Source organism: Nilaparvata lugens, chromosome 4 (genome assembly GCF_014356525.2).
Source record: "Nilaparvata lugens isolate BPH chromosome 4, ASM1435652v1, whole genome shotgun sequence".
Taxonomy (NCBI): domain Eukaryota; kingdom Metazoa; phylum Arthropoda; class Insecta; order Hemiptera; family Delphacidae; genus Nilaparvata; species Nilaparvata lugens.
The window spans coordinates 68,571,871-68,593,300 of NC_052507.1; the positions used below are offsets into that span (position 1 = coordinate 68,571,871).

Below are 21,430 nucleotides of genomic sequence, written 5' to 3' on the forward strand. Positions count from 1 at the left end.
CCTCTGAGTGTGGCGCCTTTGTCCCTGCAGACTGCTAGGCTCTAGGCAGCAGCCAAGCAGCGCCACTTTCTCACCACTAATCACTAACAAAATTATTCAATAATTAGAATGTGCCTGTTTTTGTATCCCTATTTTTTATTTGTATACTTTGGGAAAAGGACAGTTTTGGGCTGAGTCTGTTGACCCTTTCCCATACATTCATATGATTCCTTTATACTTGGAATGTAAATAAATAGATAATGACACGGATCTGGTTCATAGTAAAGTAGATTCAAGAAGATTTAACTAATATTTAAGGTCAGTTGTACAAATGCCTGTTGTATTTTAATCATGATTGAATTTCTCGAGAACCAATCTGAGAAGTCTCTCTGATTGTCTGGTTCTCGTGGCATTTAATCAGGGTTAAAAGTTAACAGACTTCTGTGAATCCGGGCGTTCGTTTTAAAGAGTGTATAGAAGATTCATTATACTGGGAGCTTTATGTTATTGTAAACTTTGTAATTGTTGACTTTTGTGGAGAGAATAATTAATTTGAATTGAGAGATTATTGAGAGTTGGAAATAATTTATATTGTGTTTCAGAATAATTTGGTAGACGTATAGAATTTTGATAGGGATCATTTATCCAATGTATCCAGTGTGAGCTCTCTCATTCTTTCAATATTGAATTCTTTGGAATCTCTCTTACATTGGTTGACTCAGTCCAATTCACTTCATTTCCATTTTATAAAAATAATACTAGACATGAATAAAATGATGTACAAAATTCTTTAAATTACTAGTGCCAATAGTCCAATGACATTGCCAGCATAGCACTCACTCTTCGCTAGCAATGAGTTGAAATATACTACTTGTATTCTTGGCCTTTTTTATTTGTTTACAAATTAATCAGTACAACTGATACAACTTTAATGCTTTGTGATTATATTCGTATTAATAAATAAACTACAAATCATTGAAACTACTTATAGTAGGAAATGGGGAGCAAATAACACTAAAACTTCTCTTCTTCCCAATTTCACAAAAGCTAGTAATGACGGTCGTGACTTTTTCAATTCTTGATCAATATTTCTCATAACTATTGATTTCTATTTAGAATAATGATAATAAAAATCTGAAAGGATCTGAATTGAAGTAAAGATGAATAATATTACATTTCACTAGAATAAATTCTGAAAAATAATAATTTAGAAATAAATATTTGAAAAAGCTGGCGTTCAGCATCCAGACATTCTCTTGCTCCTTCATTGGTACGTCATGTGTTAATCTAGAATTAATTTCGTTGAGTGCAAAACCTCAAGGATCTGTGATGCAACAGCCAAGAGCAATGACCTGTATGAAAAATGTAGAAAGTTACTGATGTCGTCAGCCTGAATTCCATGGTAAGGACTTCGTAGGGGTGATGGTTGCATTCTTGGGGATGCAGACTTTGTGTGTTTGTTGGAAGGAAAAACGGCAGCCAGTGTGGTTTGCGTTGCGTTTCCGTTGCGTGCAGCAAACGGCTCTTGGCGCTCTTTCAGACGTCGATCGATATGCTTGTGTCGCATTGGCGCCAGGCTCGCTATTACGGAAGGCGAGTTATGCTCCAATCATTTATATGGTACCAACCCTCCTACAATCCTGGAAAAGCGACTTGGTAAAGTAGCCAAGCTGTCCGAACTAACCCAGTTATCCACGAGATAACTTTGTCCGGTAGTCATTAGAAAACAAACAAATACCCTTTTCTGCTATCCACGTCTTTTCTTTGTCCGGTAGTCATTAGAAAACAAACAAGTATCCTTTTCTGCTGAAACTGTACTCTTCTAGTTAGTATAAATAGAGGAAGATGAAAGAGTTTCAGTTTTTGCCCAGCTTTGCAGAACTTTGGAATTGTGGAAGATGGTTTTGTCTTCGTTCTCTTCCTATTTAGGATTGCGCTGTAATCCTTTTAATCTTTTTCTTCTTTGGACCAAAAACCATATCATTTATGATTCTATTACTGTGTTTAATTTCTTAAATCCACTCCAGAAAACCGTTCTAACTAGACCCCTTTTATCAATGTTTTGTATTACAGTATATGTTATCTCTTTCTATCTGTCGCTTGCTTTATGTAACAATTTTGTCTCGATTCATGAAGAGTATGCAAAATCGATCATTATTTTCGTTGAGTTCATAGTTTAAGTAGTAGCATAGTATTCTAATCTATAATCGTTGAGTAATATTCTAATTTTGGTTGTAACATTTTTTCTGTCAGATAAAAAATAAATTAGTATGGCTTTTGTTGGTGGGGAGACCCTTGCGGGATAGTCCCACCGCCTGCATATATTAATTTAAAAGCCGTCAATTGGCCTTACGAATGTCATACTTCAGCCGGGACCGACAATTAAACGTGCTCATCCGATAACACGGGAGTGATCTGATTAGAAAACTTTTGGTTATGAGAGGGTTTGAACCCGGGATCTCTCTATGCTGATACGCACTCTATCCACTAGACCACGGATCACTCCTCTCCTTAAAATACTTTCTATTTCTCTCCGATAAAGGAGCAGAATCGCCTTCTTTTCTGAAGATTGGATGGATTCACCCTCTTTACATTTCCTTGTAATTTTCATGGCTTGGACCTGACTCGAAAAATGATGTGTTGAAAAACATCTACAACTGCTTTAAGATACCGCTAGTGACTTTCTTTTTCAAGTATGGAGTATTTGTAAAATTTAACAAGTTTTGCTTTGCAACTGTTTTAGAATATTGCTAGTGATTGTACAGAATATTATTTGTAAGATGTAACATCTTGTTTTGCAAAGCAAGAAAATAACTTTGAAAAACGTGAAGTAATTGCAAAATTGAGAGTAATAAAAAATATGCTGTCATTTCTTGCTATTTCAAGAGACTATTGATTGAGCTTCGACTTGAAATTTGCCAGTCACGTAATCACGAAATCTGGCCAGTCTTTGGTCTCGGTCCTCGTATGTGTATGGTTTCCGTCTTGCCGTATCAAAACCAACTCTCTATTCGCCCTATAAATTCGTATGGCCTCTGTGTGTTGTAATAGGTGCTTCACCCTTTACCTATTCAAGAATTATAGCTAGGCCGAAACTCTGGAAAAGCTGTGAAAAATAATACTGTATCTATTCTTTACTAGATAGAATAATTGCAAAAGATAAGTGAATTGCAAACGGTTCAACCATTCAAAAATCTTTTTGTGTAGTTGAGAAGTTGATATTGTGGTAATTATTCATATTGAATGAAAAAGACAAGAAATTGTCAAAAACCACAGATTTATTGATACTTAGAAAGACCGGTTTCGGTTATTACACCATTGTCAATCTCTGAGTCAAACTCAGTAAGTGTCAATAAATCTGTGGTTTTTTACAATTTCTTAGTCTTTTTCATTCAATTCGAAAATCTTGTAATTTATTTTATTTTAATTGATTTTGTTTTAGATCGTAAGTAACAAATTATACTAAAGCCACGCTTATACAGTAGTGAATTGAGGCTTCAACAAATTTCGTCAATTTGTTGCAAATTTTCAAAATAGTACAGCAACATTTAATTTGTTTTCTACAGAAAAAATTGACAACTTCTTTGAAAAACACTTCTGTGAACAACAACATTATGTTGTCAACTCTGGTGTAAGTAGCTTTAGGAACACTGAGAGTGTAAACCTCTCTAATTATGAATGTATAAACATTAATATACTCGGTTGGTTATGAATTTGTTGATTACAAAGTCTGATGAATCATTGTATCATGCTGTTTGTAATTACTGTTTACTTGGAAGTTCCAACTTTTACTCGTTGATTTACGCAAAGTTGACAAAAATTGAAAAATATCCAGCGAGTTTGACTCTGATTTTACAGTACAGTTTGCCCTTTCAGAATGAGAAACTTATGTTGTGGATAACCACATAGCCTATTCAGTCGTCGGGGTCGAATGATGTCTAAATAGCCTCATAAAGGTCATGCCTCAATCTAAGATAAGCTCAATCTTATCTAGAACCTAAGCTAAGCAGGGCATAGCCTACAGTAACAGTTGAATGATTGCTGCTTATAACAGTGAACGCTGATAATGCATCGGAACGTTTTTGTACAACAGCTTGGCTTGAATGTCTTGTGTTATCATTTTGTAGTACATCATTTATTTTCAGTCATTACTCATGTAGCAAGTAGCTTGGCTAGCGGCAGTACAGTTGAAGATAAAAAGTACTTTGGATAACGCTTGCTGCTCGTTTGTAATCTCTTGATTGCAGTTTTCCTTACTCGCTCAAGCATACAAGGTTACATTTCCCCATTCATCAATTCATAACTATTTTTGTAAAAGTGGCGATTACATCATTTGCTGTCACTGTTTTCTCTCGATTGAATAAATTTTGTTTCATTCTCTCTCAAGGTTCTTTGTGTAGTATGGGCTATCAACTACAAAACCGACTGTGTGAGTGTGTACAGTATGCGTTTTTAACGTGTGTTTAGCAACGAAATTCTCATTAAAAAAATTCAAATATTGAATTTGAATCCATGAATTCTATGAGTTTTATATTCGGCTAAAGGACTAATACATTTTATAATCAATCAGATTTACTGTGGAAAATAAACGTTAATGTTAACAAAACATGTATTGTAATTTTTAATGAATGTTACTGTTTCCATTAACATTGTAGAACAAGAGTAGTTGTTATTATTACTGTACTAATTTACAATTATTATTCTTTATGATGACTACAGTATATCAGCTTTTCTTGATAGTCAAGTATTTTAAGAATATAAACAAATAGAGCATTTTGTTTGGCTAGTGACTCAGTAGCTCATTCATTATGTAAGATTTTTGTAGGGTATGTGTAATGTTCTGATTTAAATTATGTGTATTTCAAAGTTATTTTTCAAAAGCTCAACTCTCTAATTTACTCAGTAATAATATATTTTCAATTTGTATTGGTCATTGGTGATGTCATATCTCGTTCTGTGCTTCATAAGATTAGTTATAAAATGACCTGGTCATTCTGCATTGAACTTAATAATGTCATTGTAGATAGTACATTTTAATTCACCCAGCAGAATGGTTGAAATAAATATGTTCATGGCTCATAGCATTATAACTTGAAAACGTTGAATGATGGCCGTCTATTATTATTGTATGACGCAATAATGTTTACTAGTTGGATGAATATTAATTCCATTCTTAAAAGTTGAACCATAGTTGAGTTATTAGGAGTTGTCTTGAATGTTCTACGCCTGTTTGTCATAAATTCTTTAAATATGATAAATATCGATAAATGTGTCGAATTTAATAAAGTAACGTTACACAAGAACATTGTAAGACGGCCATATACTATTTATGCACACTTTCTTCATTAAATTTGTGCTTGATTGCTTATACATTCCTTGCCTGATATTCCCATTTTAGTATAACGAATGTCCTAATTCATAAACTATTCTAAAACAAGTTTCTGGTTTCTTTAAATAATTTTCTTTCTCCCACCTTTTCATCATTTTCGAGTTTATTGAAATGAGCACTTTATCCAGTTTTCAATAATGTTCTAAGATCTAAAATTTTTCGTATTCCACCCTCTGCAATAAATCGAGAGGCTCTTTCCAATTTGACTATACCGACTATAGATATTGTCAAGCCAAATCTCCTGCCTAATTTCTGAACTAAACAATTATTTATTCCCCGGACGGATTTAATGTATGGGGTAAATGCCAAAAATGTATTGTATATTTTTTATCAATAAAGGCAATTATTTGTGTATTTATTCTATTTTTATTGTTAGTTTATGATTATCAGTATGATCAAGATATAAAATGAAGTTTTCCAATGATTTCCCAATGGATTAAATAAATAAACTCTGAATTGTTCAGGAAATGCGTTCTGACAAGATGTGATCTAGACTTTGCGTGCGTCCTTTTATTTCCGTTACAATTTCTTTCCCCGGTTTGGTGTTCGTGAATAGAGGCGACTGCCTCTAATTAATTCATTGGTCGCCCAAATAAAGTGAAACGGTCATGAGAACTGTACGCAATGAATTGCGCTTTACTCTTGACACTTCAGCTTCACTGTTCCCTCTTTGTAGCGCACAATCACATCGCGTGAGAGCTCACACACTCACACATCTCAGCTGTTGGCAAGTTGCATCACTGCAGGATAGGCCTCTCCTTTGGCGGGAAAAGCTGACTGCATTACTGTGAGAAAATTGGTCTCAAGTTATTGTCTTCATCCGTGCTCCAATTCTCCAGTGGGCTCTCTCGTTACAACGCATGTTCAACTGTAATTGAAGTAATCTCACAGTATCTCAAATCGTCTTGCTCCGAGGAAACTGTAATGATAATATCAGTTACATTGTGAAAACTACTTACGTTTTGCTTTTACGTTGTAATCTTTCATAGGATGTTGAAAAAGTTTGAGTTAATATTCAAGTTTTATTACTTCATCTGTTGATAAGGCATAATAGATGATATTGAGTTGTGGTTGAATAGTGTGGAGTTGAAAAATGTGATTGAAACTGTGACAGGATTGATCAGGGCAGTGATTTCCAATTATAAGTATAATGATGCGTTCTGTTTTTTGCTAACCCATACTTGAACAAGTGAATATATTACAGCAATGAATTGATAAATCTGATAAATAAATAATTGATAATAAATTGATAAATCTCAATAAATTGAGATTGAAAAATAATAATTGATAAATCTCAATAAATTGAGATTGTTCCAGTACATGTTGAACAGCACTATAGGTCCACAATGAATATGTCAACTCTTGTAGACATTTTCTACTGAAATAAAAATCCTGTGCAGAGAACTACCCTCAAACTTAGAAGAACTCTTTTCTCCAAATCCCCATGTAAATCACTACTTCAGGAGTTATTAATGTTGTAATTTCCATTTCATCAGATCCATATTCTATAATAGATTTGAAGTACAGTATAATTATATACTTTTGTAATGGGTGATGTGCTATGAATGCTAGCTATTATGCAATAGGTGGCGGACATAGGAAACTTATATTATTACAGAGGTGCCTGGTGCAACTAGAATTTTCTTCAAACTCCAAATAAGGGGATAACTGATTGGCGACCAGCCTCACTGCATAACTGATGTCTTCATTAAATTATCATCTTCCCCACTCTATCTTGTTTCATTACCTATCTAATGATTAATAGTCTCAGTAGACATGCTTCAACGTATCGATTATGTATTGAGCTGTCGAATGATTGATTACCGTATTCTCCGTAGGGGTTATAAAGTTGAATAACTGATTTTGATATGGGAGAAATTGAATATTCAACTTCCAGGAGTGATAAGTTATTAAAAATAATTTTGTGACTGGTGATACACGATACTCGAGAATATAGCGTGACGGTGGCTACGTCGGCGCTGCATTGGGATTATGTTCATGATCAGCCTGATTGAAAGATTGACATGATAGTAGAGTATTGTTGTCGGCTGGCTTTGTGTGGTAATGCTATGTTTGTTCGGTGAACTGGGGAATTGTGTCAAGGCTGTCTGGTCTCAGCTCTCAGCTCTGAACTGCCGCAGTATGCGACTGCAGGAAGCTGCGATAAATTAATGTATATGTAGTGGGAGAGTACGGCTGGCTCGTCCTAAACGCCGGTTATGTGGTAATTGGTGAACGGATAAGGGCGTAACTGAGTGTGCGAATTGTAGCTTCATAACTGTAGATTCACGCAACTACTGGTTGCTCACGATGTAGCAGCAACCCTTCGCTTCAGTTGATTCAATAGTGCTTGTAATGTTTGAAGAGATTGTTATTTTATTACCTTACTTACTTGGATACTTGAAGTAGTTGTTGAAGAATGTGGATTCCGGATTGACATTGTCACTAACCTGCCCTACCTTATGTTAGTAGTAGCTCTGTGAACAGTAGAACTCGCTCATGAATACCAAAGATAGGAAAAGTGACTTTTTTAGGTTAGCTTACAGTTTTTTAAATATTACAAAAAAACCGGAGGTCTTACCAAAAATCGTTACACATACGTTCCTGCGCCTTGTTTCAAAGAACTTGCATACCAAATTTCATCCAAATCGGACAATAACTGCTGTACTACAAACAAACAAACAAAAGCCGATCGAGTCGAAACTAAGACCTCAGCTGCGCTTCGGTCAATTATTTACTAGCAGGTAACCCGTGCTCCGCAAGGCCTATAACAATCCTCGGTAAATTAAGAATCTATAATGCAAAAATCCAAGTTAATCAGTTCACTAGTTCTGACGTGATGATGTATCATTCTTGTATTCTTTTTTCATAATATTATAGATGTTCCAGTTGTTTTGTGTGTGTGATGTGGTATTTTTCCGTAATGAAAAAATATTAATTGTCAACCAATTTTCTATTATATTACATATTTATAACAGAACCTGGTTTCTTGGTGGCCTCACCATCCACATGGGAAGACAGATGATGATGTGGCTGGTGAAGCCCAAGGATAGTATGTAGTCTATACACTATTCTTGGGTGAAGCCACGAAACCAGGTTCTGTTATCTCTATATATAAAAATGAATGTCTGTGTATTAGTTTGTTTGTTCCCTATAGACTCGAAAACTTCTTGACAGAACGGCATGAAATTTTGGGAATATGTTGTGTGAATATTGGGGATGGTTTCTGACCAGAAATTTTAATAGGGGGGCTGATAATAATTATATAATTAATCTATTTTACAGGCCTATGTTTTCGAAATTGTCGACCGAGCGGCTAACATAGAACGGGAAGATCATCATGATTCAAGATCATGTTGTGATAATATGATTTAGCATATGAACTTACCAGCTGTAATAAACACGTCACTCTGTGATAAAATTGGTATTAAAACGGTAGTTTTAAGCACATAGGAAGTCCGTATTGAGATGAAAATGAAAATATTGACATTGTCAGATAAATTTCATGATTCACCAAATGAAGTCAAGTGTGACATGAGATACATTGACTTTTTGGCGATACGAGGTTCGCCGGGTAAGCTAGTAAATCATAATGAAAAGTGGTTGACAATTTATATTTGTGTTTTTCATTTTATTATTAAACTTTCCTTGCCCTATTACCATAGGTAAGGAAAGTATTGCTTTCCGAAAAAAATTAAGGTACCCCAATTTCTAAATTTCTATACGTTTCAAGGTCCCCTGAGTCCAAAAAAGTGGTTTTTGGGTATTGGTCTGTATGTGTGTGTGTGTGTGTTGTGTGTGTGTGTGTGTGTGTGTGTGTGTGTGTGTGTGTGTGTATGAGTGTATGTGCGTCTGTGTACACGATATCTCACCTCACAATTAACGGAATGACTTGAAATTTGGAACATAAGGTCATTACAATATAAGGATTCGACACGAACAATTTCGATCAAATTCAATTAAAGATGGCGGCTAAAATGGCGAAAATGTTGTCCAAAAACAGGGTTTTTCGCGATTTTCTCGAAAACGGCTCCAACGATTTTGATCAAATTTATACCTAGAATAGTCATTGATAAGCTCTATCAACTTCCACAAGTCCTATATCTGTAAAAAATTTTGGAGCTGCGCCCCATCTATGCGAAGTTTTATTTTAGATTCCCAACTATCAGGCTTCAGATACAATTTAAACAAAAACTTTCAAGTGGAAAAGATTGAGCATAAAAATCTCTACAATTAATGTTCAGTTACATTTTCACCTAAAATTGAAAATAAGCTCAAAATTCGAGAAAATGTGATTATTTCAATTGCAAACTCTTGGCAACTGTTGATTCTATTAAAATAATTCTCTATGAAGAGATAGCAGACCTCGTGTGTTTCCAGCGTTATTGACCTGTCACCAGCTGGCTCAGATCTTCGAAATTTGAATAGTAGTAGACTTGAGATGCGCGGGAAGACTAGCGTCAGGTGATCAATTTTCATAACGTCAAGGGAAGTTGTGTGAGTGCGCCACACCAGATTTTTTTTTGTTTTGTTCCATAGTGTTTTGTTTATTACCAATAGTCTATGTTCTATGAAAAACTAATCTTTTGTCATTTTAATGAATTAAAAATTCACATTAATTTGCGTATTATTCTAGTTTTGGGTTTATCTTCTGTGAATCAATATTCATCCTACACTTTATATCATGAGTTTTATTTTATTTTTGTCGTTTACTACTAAAACTACACCTACTTTAGTACATGGGCGACTATTATTGAGTAGGTTAATTTCCATAATACATTACTGTATTAGCTGTACTGTTTCTTTATATATTATATTTTCTTCGTTTTTATTTATTTATAATTTCTACAAAGTAGCACTGATTGGGAGAGAAAAACTAAGGATACTATTTCTTTCTCAAATTTAGATAACAAGTCCGAAATAGGGTTATGGTTTCACTTTTCTAAAATTTAGTCCATTTTCACTAAAAAGCAACGAAAACTAAGAATTTTAAATTTTGACGGTTGAAAACAATAAAAAACAAAAATAGTAAACTGTACTTCTATTATTTGTGTGGTTATTTCTGACTTAGGCTGGGCAAGACCGGTTAGTCAAGACAAGACTAGTCACAATACTTCACATAGTTGCTTATGAGGCAGCACACACTGATTAGTCATTGCAATTAGACATGTCTTCATAAGCAACTATGTGAAGTACTGTATTGTTAACTGAACGTGTCTGATCATGTCTTGACTAACTGGTGTGCGCCTAGCCTAAGTATGTAATGCTTTGTGCATTTATTTGTTTACAGTTGTTCAGTTTTGAAGGAAATAGACTCATTATTTATTTTTAATGATCATTTCTAATTATCTACGAGTCATCTACTAATTATTCATTTTAAAAACATGTGGTGCTGTTATCAACGTAATGTGAGTCATCTTTGGACATAAGCCCTTTCTTTATTTTCAAACTTCGAAATCTAGAAACATACCGAAGGTTGTCGATAGTCTGGTCTGGTTTAGGTTATTGTAAATGGCGTGCTTTTCAGAATGGCAGACAGTGATCGATCAGTGGGGGGGGGGGATGCACCTGTTGTCAGTCAGTCTGGCTCTGGCGCCTTCTAAATTTACTTCTGGAAAAATGAACCCGATAAGGTCAATGTCCTTCTCTGACTGCGAGCGCTTCTGTTTTTTACCAACAGACAGGAAAAAATCAGCGGAAGTGTCATCAAACCAAGTTGCAAATAATTGCCAATCTGCGGTAAAACGAGAATAATATTTTTCTGTTATCCTCAAAACTCAAATAGAATGTTCAACTCCTTTTAGCATATCATTCCGAAAAAGAAAATTATATTTATTCGTACATGGATGCACAAGTTTTGAGAATGATAGGAATTAAAATGAAAGACGCAAACCAAAACTGTTCCTTTCAAAACTCAAATTGAAAATATTTATCTGGCTCAATAATGAACTTAAAGGCGCGTTTACACCGGAGTTTGAAACACGAGTTGCAAACAGAAGTTGCAAACATCTCTAAAAACGCGCATTTTTAGACGAAACATTTCGCTGTTGCAAACAGTTTTTCAGTGTTTGCAACAGAAATTTTTGTTTCCACCTGAAGTCGGTAAAGATCAAAGGGAGTTGCAAACTTTTGTTTGCAACACTAGTTTCGGTCACTATGTGCTGTTGAAACACGAAACAGAAACATTTCCCCGCCATCCCCTACGCTGCCACCTCCACTCTCACTCACGTGATCACTCGAACCACCCTGTCTCGACTCTATAATACAAGCATTAGCGTCTAGTATCAGAGCAGCACACACTTCTGGTACAAATAATGCGAAATACCAGTAGTGGATTTATTGCTTAAAATTATAAAAATATATTTGCCATAAAATACCCTAGGACCTTTTAGGGGCGAGAGCGGGGGGTTCTTAAACAGGTTCTGAGTGTTAACAACAATATTTTATATTATATTATTTAAAAATGGCTGTCAAAATAACAAATATAGGCTATGTATAGTCTACTTATAACGTCTTACCTTTATGTTATCCTTCAGAAGATCTATTAAAGCCTCGCACACCTCAGGTACAAACAAAGATATGGTTGATTTTGATATCTTGAACAGGTAACTCAAGCTTGTGTATGAATCTCCGGTAGCTAAAAAACGCAAGGTTACGGCTAGTTTTTCCGTTACAGAAATAGCCTTTCGGTAATTCGTATCCATTTTCGAAATTTTGTGACCAATCATTAAAGTTATATATTCAAAATCCTCACTGGTCATTCTTACAAAGTTTTTAAAACTTCCGTCCGTTCTCAGTTCACCTGATAGAGGGTCGACATCATCTCTATTTAAATCGTCCAACAGGTCGTTTCCACTGTACGTAGCTCTGGAATTCAGAGACGGCCTCACCCAGTATCGTCTCGGCCTACGTTGCTTTGACAACACGACACACACCGCCGCGGCTAAAATGACATCCTCGACACTTGACATCCTCGGAAGGACTGATCCCAGGAACCAGAACATAGGCGAGTCATAATCAAGGTTGAAAACATTTTCATGAAACATGGAAATAAAACCATGAAATAAAAGTTGCAAAATTTTATTTGAAACTACTGTTTGCAACTGCTGTTTGCAATAAAAGTTTGCAACTTTTTGTTTGAAACTTCGGTGTAAACGCGGCTTAACTGTGTTGTTGTGTCGGTAATTTGGTAGTAATATTGGACGTATGGACGTAAACGACTTGACATTGTCAAAAACTCCAATAATTTATTAAAAGAATTTGAGATACTATTTTCGTTAACACAATTATCTAGTAAAATAGATAAAGACATTGAATACCATATGCAGTATGGGTGGAGTCATACGATTGGCCATTAGCTGTTGACCAATGACGGTTGAGCTCGACTAACATTGGCCCTGAGACTAGACACGCCATAGTATTCCCATGGTCATGAGAAACGAGTACACAAGGCGTGTCTTGTCTCTACCAATGACAATGGAGCTCAAACTCCATTGGTAAACAGCTAATGGCCAATCGTAGAGCTTCACCCACACTATATCAACCAATGAAGAAGTCATTGTATTCTATTCTATATTCTGCTAATCAATGTTCAAACATTCAGTTTATTAGAGATTGATAATTGTGTAAGGACCAAAATTAATGTCTAAAATCGTTTTTATGATTTGTGATCTCGACAATATCAAGTCGTTTTCATACAACCCAATAATAAACTATTGGATTATCAATATCAAGTACCTGCTGTAGTAAATAAAAAATAATCTCCAACTTCAACGAAAATGAATTGAAAAGACTTGATCAGTACTGTATTTCTTTATTGATGAGAAAAATTTTCCATTTTCTAGAAATACCCTATTCATTACAGCAAATTCAAATGTTTGTGTCAACAGTTATAATAGGCTAATATAATCTATGCACCGTTAAAAGATTTATTTTACGATTGTGTATCAGGTTATATAGTTTCATCAGTAGGATAGATTACATTAGAACAAGTTCGTGTCTTGCCTATTCGCTCATAGCTTATCATTGTATTCTCAATCATTTCCGAAGATTTTCAAATGTAATGTATTCACGTATTCATGACAGACTATTTCTTTGAATATCAGATAAAACCATTCGATATGATAACCTAATAAAAGCAACCCCTGCCTCAGATGCAAACACATTTACTTGAAAGACAGCGTAGGCCTATTTGGTTGCCCTTTGCGTTGTCATTGCTCGTTTCCTTGTGTTTACGACTCTTTCCCCATCCAAGTAATTCTTGGAGGGTTTCCATTACCACGCCCTCTGCGTGTACCCCTCGGGAAAGTGCGCAGCACAGCAAGTTGCCAGATAATTGTATCCAAAAGGGAAACTTATAATCGACTCTACTATGCGTATTCACCCTCTCCTAATCAGTGGGACAAAGTAAGTTGCTACTCCCACGAAATTCTGTATTTTGGTCTGTATGAGGGTCCCTTTGGTACTCTACTGTAATTCAATATCAGGTTTGACTATGCATGCTAAGTATTGCCCAACTATCTTTCTTCCATGGTTTTGCCATATTTTTATCAGTTTTCTCTGATATTGCTCAATATGACTTCATTTTTTACGTGTCATAAAAATGTCATGTGTTGTTCCGCTTTAACAATTTGAATAATGGATTTGAATTAACGGAGTTGTACTGATTCATACGGTATTGGACTTCAGTTTCAATTTTGTGTTAGAAGTTAGTGTAATTTTTTCATTAAGAAAGTGGCCTTTCATGAGAAAGACTTTTTATTAAGAAAGTGGCCTTTAGTGTAATGCCTAGTAGGTATCAATTAAACTGTGAATAATTGATGAGTGGCTGTTTACTGTGCATCAACAATAATTTTTCTGTGTGAATTGGAAAATGACAATTTTGAACATCATAACCAGTGAGTATAGAATGTATATTCTCACTGATCAAAACAGAAAAGATCTCTGTTCTCACGGAAGCTGGTATGTACTTATTTTCAACAAAAAAATTAACAGCTTGGTTTGTGCTAAGGGAAGGCTGAGTAAATTGCTATTTTAATTTAGATTTTTGCAGGATCGTAAAACATCTATTACATTTTTACTTTCCTTGCCCTATTACCATAGGTAAGGAAAGTATTGCTTTCCGAAAAAAATTAAGGTACCCCAATTTCTAAATTTCTATACGTTTCAAGGTCCCCTGAGTCCAAAAAACTGGTTTTTGAGTATTGGTCTGTATGTGAGTGTGTGTGTGTGTGTGTGTTGTGTGTGTGTGTGTGTGTGTGTATGAGTGTATGTGCGTCTGTGTACACGATATCTCATCTCCCAATTAACAGAATGACTTGAAATTTGGAACTTAAGGTCCTTCCACTATAAGGATCCGACACGAACAATTTCGATCAAATGCAATTCAAGATGGCGGCTAAAATGGCGAAAATGTTGTCAAAAACAGGGTTTTTCGTGATTTTCTCGGAAACGGCTCCAACGATTTTGATGAAATTCATACCTAAAATAGTCATCGATAAGCTCTATCAACTGCCATGTCAAAGTCCCATATCTGTAAAAATTTCAGGAGCTCCGCCCCAGCAATGCAGATAGATTCCCAATTATCAGGCTTCAGATACAATTGAAACAAAACAAATCAAGTGGAGTAGATTGAGCATGAAAATCTCTACAATTAATGTTCAGTAACATTTTCACCTAAAATTGAAAATAAGCTTTAAATTCGAGAAAATGTGATTATTCAATTGCAAATTATTGTTGATTCTATTAAATCATTCACTATGAAGAGATAGCAGACCTCATGTATGTCTCCAGCGTTATTGAACTGTCACCAGCTGGCTCAAATCTTTGAATAGTAGACTTGTGATGCGCGGGAACACTAGCGTCAGGTGATCAATTTTCATAACGGCAAGGAAATTTGTGTGAGTGCGCCACACCACTTTTTTATTTCTCTCGCAAAAAGTATAATTTCAAAATAGAATACACATCAGAAATGTTATCCGAAGTCTTTCTTTGTTTATGGTATAATAAAAACATGAAAAATTCATTATGGTTTTTCTTCGGTCAATACAAAATTCCAAGATAGCCTGGGGTAAGCCTTCATTTTTCATCTGGTAAAATAATTGACAAGTTGTGAACTTCTATAAGACCAACAATTTTTCTCTTGTTCTCTATATAATTATCTGATGAACTTGCTTATTATAAAAACAGTCCAGAAACCGTATCCGATCGCCGTTTGTTATATTGCGAAAAATCGAGAGCAGCAACATATTTTAGCACTCGATTTTGAAAACGTTTATTGTCAGCGGGGGGTGGGGTGGCTTTCATCACTTCTTCTATCCAATTATTCTTTACTACTTTTTTAAAGCTCTCTCAAGTTTTTTCCCGGTCACTGTTCATTTGTTAGCACGAATCGTTGAAGTTGGAGAAACGCCTGCTTGCTCTGTGAGGTGACAAAAGCCGTTGCAAGTGTAGGTAAGAACAATGGTGTCAGTTGGCTATGTAATTACCACCAAGTCGAGTGAGCTAATTAGCGTGCCGAATGCAGTGATGTGAGAATGGTGTACTGCACACTGGAAATAATATTAGTTGTCGGAAAGTGATGCTTGAGTTTTTTGTAACGGGGCCTCGAAATCAGTTTAGCACCTGAGCTGATCTGACTGGGTTTTGTCTCTGTAATAACAGCTCTCCACTCTCATAATTGCACGACGTGCCTGCTACGAGTAGTGTCGTGTCGTGTCGTATCGTGTCGTGCTCCTCGGGTCACTGATCACCTAACCCAACCCTTCTCAAATATCACACTTCTTCCTTCTTCAAACTTTATTTTCTCCTTCTGCTTCATCGTTCTCCTTTTTCTACGACCTTCTTCATTTTCCCAGTTCTTTTTCATCTTCTTCCTATTCTTCTTCGTCTTCTTCCTCGTTCCTCTTTTTCTCCGATCTCCTTCATTTTCCTAGTTCTTCTTTTTTTCTTCTACTTCTTCATAATCTTCTTCTCTGCTTCTTCTTCTTCTTTTTCTCCTTATTCTTCTTCTTCCTCGTTCTCCTTTTTCTACGACCTCCTTCATTTTCCCAGTTCTTTTTTATCTCCTTCTTCCTATTCTTCTTCTTCGTCTTCTTCCTCGTTACTCTTTTTCTCCGACCTCCTTCATTTTCTCAGTTCTTCTTTTTCTTTTTTTCTTCTTCTTCTTCTTCTTCTTCTTCTTCTCCTTCTTTTTCTTCTTCTTCTTTTTCTTCTTTTTCTTCTCCTCCTTATTATTCTTCTTACCATTTCCTCTTCATTCCCTTTTCCCTATTCTTTTAACTTCTGATTCTCTTCTTCTTCTTCCTCCTCCCATCTTCTCTCAATTTCCTTCTTCTTCTTCTTCTTGTCCCGTTCTTTCTTTTAACTTCTGATTCTCTTCTTCTTCTTCCGCCTCCTCCCATCTTCTCTCAATTTCCTTCTTCTTCTCCCGTTCTTTCTTCTTCTATCTCTTTCTTCTTCATCTTCTCTCTCTCCGTTCTTCTTCCTTCTTTGAACTTTTCCATTCTTCTTATTCTCAATCTTCTGTTTTCTTCTTTTTCTTCGCATTCTTCTTTTTCTTCTTTTACTTCCTTTTTATTTTTCCTTCCCCCCTCTCTCTCTCTCTCTCTCTCTCTCTCTCTCTCTCTCTCTCTCTCTCTCTCTCTCTCTCTCTCTCTCTCTCTCTCTCTCTCTCTGCTTTCATCTTTATTCTCCATCTTGTTCTTCTTCATCATCATCATCTTCATTCCTCACCTTCCTTAGTATTTTTCTACATCTCGTCAACCCCCTCTCCTTCATCCAGGTCGATGGCTATCGTGGTGTTGGTTCACGGTTCGTTCACCTTGAAAGCCTAATTGCTGGACGGACGGACGGACGCATTCGCTTGTCTTTTCGGCTGCAATTACTGCCTCAAAATTGGACGCACAACTGATGGACGAACCAACGCTCCAAACTCACCGCTTCATCACTCTTCTGCTGTGACTAGACAGACCACATCTTCAATGCCCTGCTCTCAATTATTATTTTACCTGCCTGCGTTTCTTTTGTTTATCGACTAATTTTTACAGCCTGTACTCCGGTATCTATTTTGACGTTTCTCGTAGAACTGGATGATTTTCTATTTCATTTACTACTCGAGAATTGGAACAGAAATTGTTTGGTTTCATTACCGCTGTTGCTGTTGCTATCTGACGTCTCTTGTGGAACTGGTTGTTTTTCTATTTTATTCACTATTCGAGAATGAGAACAGAGATAGGTAGTTTGGTTTTATTCATTTTTATTGGTTTTATTAAGTCAATTGATAAAGTTCAATTATTTATAACAGTCATCGTATTAGAGATCGTTGTATTAAGATTGCTCTACTGTAATAATTCTTCACTTCCCTGATTATTGGTGGAATAATTATCTTTTTTTTTTAGAGACGGATGTTTCGATAGATGCATGTGTCGTGTGATTGCAATGTGTTGCCTTATTGCATTCGTACGATCATAATGTAGCAGATCTTCTTTCAGAAGTATGAGCGATTGATTTATCTAAACAAATAAAACTAAATGTTACAAGAAAATAAAGAAAACTGTATGTTCCGTGGTCCTACTGATATCATTGAATAGCTCAGATTGGATGAGAGAAGAGTCGTGGACCTGCTATTCCCGTTGGATGGGTGACCACTTGTGCCGGCTTCGCTAAACACGAGGAAAACTCGTATAATGTAGGAACTGCGAAATTGTGGTTCTACCTCACCTAAAACTGAAAGTTCTTTTATTTCGCATCATAATTTACCAATTACTTATGCACAAGACTAGAAGACAAGCGGTAGAACAAGACCATGATGTAGACATTATCATAGCCGAATAATATTGGTGTATTATGCTATCTTTCCTCTATGGCCTATGTCATTACTTTCTGGTGTTACTGTACTTTTTTCTTCAATTGAATGAAAAAGACTTATCAGAGATTGACAATGGTGTAATAACCGAAACCGGTCTTTCTAATTATCAATAAATCAGTGGTTTTTTGACAATTTCTCAGTCTTTTTCATTCAATATGAATAATTACCACAATATCAACTTCTCAACTACACAAAAAGTTTTTCTTCAATCTTAATTTTTTTCTCCAGTTCCTTTAAGGATCATCTTGACTAGATAATTTTGGTTAGACATTGTTTCTAATAATATTTATAAATAATGTTTTGAATAATTAACTGTGGCTGAAAGGATTGAGGTGTTTCCAACTCGTTAGAAAGGCCAAAGAATAGAGAACAGAGCTTTTTCTTTGTTTGAATGCTTCCAGTTGGCTGCTTCCGTGTTGATGAACCTGAGATAAGCTGCATTAAGTGGCTTCTCTGATAAACACACACTCACATAAGAAACAAGAGTAGTGGTAGAGTGGTAGAAACAAGACTACTGTATGCACTGACACTATACAGTACAAAGAATAGCATGATTACGGGACTGGAGAAGTAAGGCTCCTTAATAATACCCGCATAGTATTTCTACTTCTCCAACAGTAACTTGTTGAATTCAACTTGATTCTTGTAGCCAAAAGTTGCTGCATTAGCTTTCGGATTTCGGTAATGGTTGAAGTCCTAGTTTGCTCTGTCAAGTTGAATATTTCTTCATGTTATCAAGATATTCGGTAGAATAGTCCTAATCGATTCAGGTTCAGTAGATTTCTAATTCATCAGATTGAAAGATTTGCTCTTGAAAACTACGTTTGAGAAAGTAATAATCATCAGTGTTTCTGAATAATTTAGTGGAAGCTTTGAAGCATTTATTTACAATAATCATCTTTTCAGGGTTTCAGTTTAATTCTATCTTATGGCCGAGGATGACTTGTTCAAGGGTAAATATAAAGATACCAAAGATTCATTCACTAGCTAGCGGGACAATCATAGTGATCAACTAAAATTACCAAAGGGTCGTTTATGAAAATTGGAATTCTGCAATATTATGAAAGTATTTTGTGCAAAATTTTATTCTATGAAAGGGGAGCCTACTTATTCTAGATCAAGAGTTCTAATCATGTAAAATCTGTGGTACGTATTACCAATTACCATAGAGAAACTGTATACTATATTCTATTGTCTATGGTATTACACACTTTCACCTATCGTATCTGTGGAAGAAAGATTAGTAATTTGAAAAGTAAATTTAATAGTGAGGAAAACTCATTGTACATTGAAAAAAGGACTTTTATAACTAAATATTTTGATGCATATTTTTTCAATGAACGAGCTAGGAATAGGGATTATAAGCTTCATGAGCAACTCTATCCACGACCAAATGAACTAACAGCGAAAATATTCTCTACCTACGCTGTCATTACTCTACGTTTTGACCACCCACACGTAAGATGTTATTATCTATGAGAATAATACTGGCATGACCATTATCAAACAGTCAACCATAAAATGAAATATTCATAATTTCAGAATAATTATGTCAAGAAACCTTTCTGTTCATATTATATTCTACTCGAAAAATTGCCAAATCTTACTGAAGTTTTCGGCCTTATTGTGGCGTTATTATTTTCAAACATATTCGCTTCTCATGTTTCTATGTCCAGAAGCTTATTCTGAAATTTTAAAAAGAACAGCTTCAATGATAATAATTTTTGTGGTCGTTTGTAGGCTAATGTTCTCTTAATTCAATTATTGCCCCGTTTTCGTCTAGGACAAATGAAATTTTTAAATCCCACTGTATTTGTTTTTTAAAATAAAAATTATGGATTAAATTGTGTTTATTCATGACTTTATTTTTTTTCTCTCTGGAGAGAGACTTTATTTTTTCTTTTCTTCTTTCTTAATTGACTCTCTGGATATATTCTTGTAATGTATGATTTATAATAATTTTGTTTTTTTCAGGTTGGTATTGATCCGAACATCCTGGTTCAATAGTATATGAAGTTGATTGATACATTCGACACCAGTAAGTTGAGATACACAATTCTAAAATGATTTCTTGATCAATTTATTTGACAACTTATAAAAGAAGGACGAGCTCCTCAGTTGACACAGAGTCAGTTGTTATTGATATTCGAGGTAAAAAGTTCAACCTGTTCAATGCAGTTGAACCTGCTATGGAAAGAATATCAAATAGCTCAGTTCCCAAAAATGTTTGGTGAGATCAAATCCAGCCCATTATTGGTCACATGGTACCAGTTTGTTTTGATTTCATAACATAGCTTTCTACCTTGGTAAAGAATACTTCGGTTAAAGGTAAATGATTCGTGTCATTTTACACGACAAGATTCGGTTGGTTTTGGTTGTCATTGCTCCAAAAATGAGCCAAGGAAGGCAGCCTCTTCCAAAATGCTATAGACGTGTTTAGTCTCTATAGTTTATATAGTTTCTTCATAGTTTTTTTGTAGTCTATATTATAGACTCTTTCAGCTTGATTTAACTATTTACGTTCAATTCAGTTCAGTTCTGTAGGAAAAAAATATTGTCTTGACAATTGTTTTTCCATGTTTTTGTATCATTTTTCTATCAATTTCGTACCTATATATTATATTATATAACATGTAACAATTTAATAATCTTCCATTGGTGTGAATGCTGTTGAAATCGCCATTTTGTAACGCTTGTATGAACCGCTAATAGGAGAGGGGCTTGTCTAGGCCAATGGCAGCAGACGTTCACCTTGATAGGTCACGGCTTCCACCAATAACGCTGCTCCGCCTTTAGTATAAATACTGCTGCCCTAAATTTAGTTTTTTGGGTAACAACTGAAACTGGTATCTGTGTTTACAATAGATCTGTGGTTTGACACAGATCAAACCACATATTGATGGTTTGATTTAGTTTCTTAGATCAAACCTAGTTTTTGGGTTTGATCCCAAACCCAAAAAGTTTTTGTTTTTTTTTCTAAAAAATGAGAGTTTTCCGTTTGTCTAGTTTTAGGAAAGTAAAGCTAGTTTTTTCTTCAGTATGGATAACTACGAATATCACCTTCACAATTACCCAGAAAGTCATGAGTAGTTTCTAAATTTCTGTTCATGGTTTGAAAAATAAGTACAATGTTCAAACTCAATTATTTAAAAGCGTTTATTATTTAGCTCTGATCCCTAATTAGTATTTTTTAA

General features: G+C 35.2%; 1 protein-coding gene across 15 annotated transcripts in view; it reads left to right on the forward strand.

Annotated features, from left to right (window-relative positions):
- LOC111045314 (protein hu-li tai shao) overlaps positions 1–21,430 on the forward strand; it is a 107,789-nt gene that overhangs the window by 17,682 nt on the left and 68,677 nt on the right. For 2 of the 15 annotated variants that reach the window (XM_039426312.1, XM_039426315.1), the window contains exon 3: positions 20,211–20,274. The exons of the other annotated variants lie outside the window; for them this stretch is intronic. The gene's annotated coding sequence lies outside the window, so the exon portion shown is untranslated. The remainder of the gene's footprint in view (positions 1–20,210; positions 20,275–21,430) is intronic. 15 annotated transcript variants of the gene reach the window in all.